The sequence below is a fragment of the Pygoscelis adeliae genome, unplaced genomic scaffold (genome assembly GCF_000699105.1).
Source record: "Pygoscelis adeliae isolate BGI_AS28 unplaced genomic scaffold, ASM69910v1 Scaffold453, whole genome shotgun sequence".
NCBI lineage: Eukaryota > Metazoa > Chordata > Aves > Sphenisciformes > Spheniscidae > Pygoscelis > Pygoscelis adeliae.
The window spans coordinates 874,278-877,505 of record NW_008824450.1 but is presented as its reverse complement, the minus strand read 5'-3'; the positions used below and the strand labels follow the sequence as shown (position 1 = coordinate 877,505).

General features: G+C 43.2%; 1 protein-coding gene across 2 annotated transcripts in view; it reads right to left on the bottom strand.

The window, feature by feature from the left end:
- Positions 1–3,228, bottom strand: part of CHCHD6 (coiled-coil-helix-coiled-coil-helix domain containing 6) — a 121,829-nt gene that overhangs the window by 84,186 nt on the left and 34,415 nt on the right. The window lies entirely within an intron of this gene.

Genomic DNA, 3,228 nt, shown 5'->3' with positions numbered 1-3,228 from the left:
GATGTGCTTAGTTTTGTTTTTACATTTTAGCAATTGCAAGGCTGACCGTCCTCAGCAGATGGACAGGAGGAACACAGGGCTCTTTATGGTGCATGTTGTTCTTTCAGCAGGTAGGTCATGCACACCGGTAGCTCTTTACTGGATTTACGTCTGTCGTGCCTGGGGTGCCTAAGCCATTAACTGTCACATTCCTGGTGGACAAATGCTTGCATGACAAAATGAACACGACGTACTAACTCAGTGTCACTGGACAGTTGCTGAGAAGAGAGGAAGGAGAAGGAACCAGCCCTATCACTGATAGGTGGTCCCCCTTATATCCCCATAAGATATAATGCACAATAGCGGAATTACAGTTTTAAGAAAGATAACACTGTTACTAACCACAGGGCATTTCTTCCGCAAGTACTGCCAAAGGCTTTAATTTGTCACCTTTCAGGAGGAGGGGAAATTATTACTCCAAGAATAGACAGATACACTCCAGTGAACGGAAACAGGAAAATTAAAACAGGTGTAAATGCAGTAGGACATATTGCTGTGTTGGGAAAAATAACTACATTTGGAGTGAAGCACAGACTAAATAAAAGATACTCATAAAACAATACAAAAATGAAAACTCAAGAGGGCTACTGGTTTAAGTTTTGCTACCTCCTAAGCACGTGCCAAGATCTCTTTGTAGACCTGCATTTACCAACTTTGACTGATAATAAAAGACACAGCATGTCCACTAATATTTGCAAAGTTTAAGTAAACTGTTTAAGAAATGAGCAACATCTGAGTTCCTTGCTTCCTAACCGAGTGAGTTTCACTTCCAGCTCCCAGCTGGGGGTTTGTGAGCTTTATAATCCCAGCCCTGGGACACAAGCCATCTTTCAGCACCCTTGGTCAATACTGCTGAACTCTTCTGCTAAAACAGGGTTCGTTTCTCTTCCAGGTAACCCGCTGGACAGCAATCACAGGAAGCTGAATAAATACTGGACTTAATCGTTTGGGGTCAAAACCAAATCAAGATATTCCTCTTGACTGTATCAGAGGCAAAAGGTTACTGAAACAGGATCTCAGGCCAAACCAGCAACCCCTGTCCTAGGTATTTATATGGGGGGAAAAGACGACACAGTCCACTTCCAGAAGATTCTGGCTAGATATGGGAACTATGTAATTAAGGCATCTGTGCTGCTGAAAATTTCACATTTGAGCACAGGCAGGGGATGCTTTCCCACATATGTGTCAACAGTCCAACTTCCAATGAAATAAAAAATACAGCACCAAATTAGTATTTCACACATACGGACAACTTCCAGCATCTTTTCCCAAACCCATACACCACATCACCCATACATGGCTGCCATAACAGGCACATCACTCATGTCTGTCGTGGTCTGGGCAAATGTAAAACTGGCAGTGAACACTAAAAACATAGTTCTGCAATTGGCGGCGAGGGAGGAAGGGATCAGCATGATAAAGCAGCGGCCTTAGAAGGGCAACGCCTTTGTAACCTGACTGGAACCAGTTTCACCCTAGATGTCCGTTACCTTGCCATAGTCAATAACTCTGTCATATAACTAATTTCATTACAGCGTGACCAATGACTCAGGAATCCAGACTACCGGCTTGGTAGAGATCTCCTACTTAAGAACTCAATACAGAGTATTTTTAGGGGCACTGCCAACTTCGGGAGTGGAAGATAGAGTGGGAGATGCGAGAAATGAGAGGCAGCAGGTGCCCAAAACCCAAGACAGCTGCTGGCAACAACTTTTGCACTCATGTCAGTATCTGAAGAGCTCTGCAGCACATATTCTAACATCTTAATGACCAGACTTCATCACTGAATGAGCAGAGTCATTTCTTCTTAAGGCAATAATCCAGCTCTAAACTTTTCCACAATGATAGGAATTAAAGCATTTAAAGAATATATCTAGACATTCAGTATCCACTCCAGACCCTTAAATGCTTCTAGTTTAGTGGAAAATTGAAGCAGTATCAATATTAAATGCAACGAGAGTCAGAGATGTAAGCAACTGACAAGGGAGAGGAAGCGGGAAGAGACACTGAACAGCAATCAATTTTGAGGAAAGGCTGTGATGAAATTGCTCAACTCTAATGTACACAGAGCACACACAATTCTATAAACATGAAGATGGGAAGCAGCAGAAAAACCCTCTGCCCTTTTATGATTCAGGGACAACTGCACTTCTAATACTTATGGCATTGCTACAAATAGGTTTGCAATGCTGACAGTTGATAGTTTTCATTTAAAACAAAATAAAGAGAAACTTATTTTATAAAATCCAAAGTAAACCATCTGCTTTCATTGCTTGCTTTAATACTTCAGCCCATTCCCACATTCTCCTTTTCCCATCACCACTTCTATACATGCACATATACATCCAGTTTTCATTTTGTAGGCTGCCAACAGACAAGGCATTCAATGTCTATAGAAATCTTGCAGAGCGTAGGCTCTCTCGAGATGTATGCTCAAGATGCTTATTTCTGATAGCAGGTGAGTCAACAACTCCCTCTAAATTTTTACCTCCTTGCTTGAATTCCTACTCTGCCTGTTAGACATAAGAATCTCCAAGTCCCTGACCAATTTAGCAAAAAAAAAAAAAAATCTCAAGAGAGGGCATCATGATATTCTATATTAATTATGACTTTCTATCCCAGAACATATTTCAGACCCTACTGAGTCAGTGAGGTATTTCTCATAAAGCTAGAATCAAAGGCCACTCAACTCTTCTTGGATTATTTCTAGCTCATAATCATTAATACAGACTCCCATTATGCTAGCCTAAGGGCGGCATATGGCTTTCTAGGGATAGGACAGACGGGGGAAAATAACAGTTACGCATGCCTACACCCCAGTCTCATTTCTGTGCAGGCATACGGGGACGTAGCTTTCTCTTGCCAGATTCTTAAATACCAAATATATTAGCTTCCGAGTCAAACATGACCAGTGTTTTGCAAAAAATCGAGATTTTTATAAAATCCAATGAGGGCACTCATCCTACCCGACCCTCAAAGCAGAATGGTGGGTGCTTGTCTGAGGGTGAAGGCCGCAGCACCAGCTGGGGGGTCTGCACCATCTACCCCAGCGGCGGCCGATGCCTCCACGCAGACGGAGCTGCTGAAGGGAGAGGCTGCAGTGCAGACCTCAGGCTGCAGGGAGCGCCTGGACCTCTCTCCTGGGGCAGGGACGGGCAGCAGACCTGCCTGCAAAATGTGTGCCCCGGT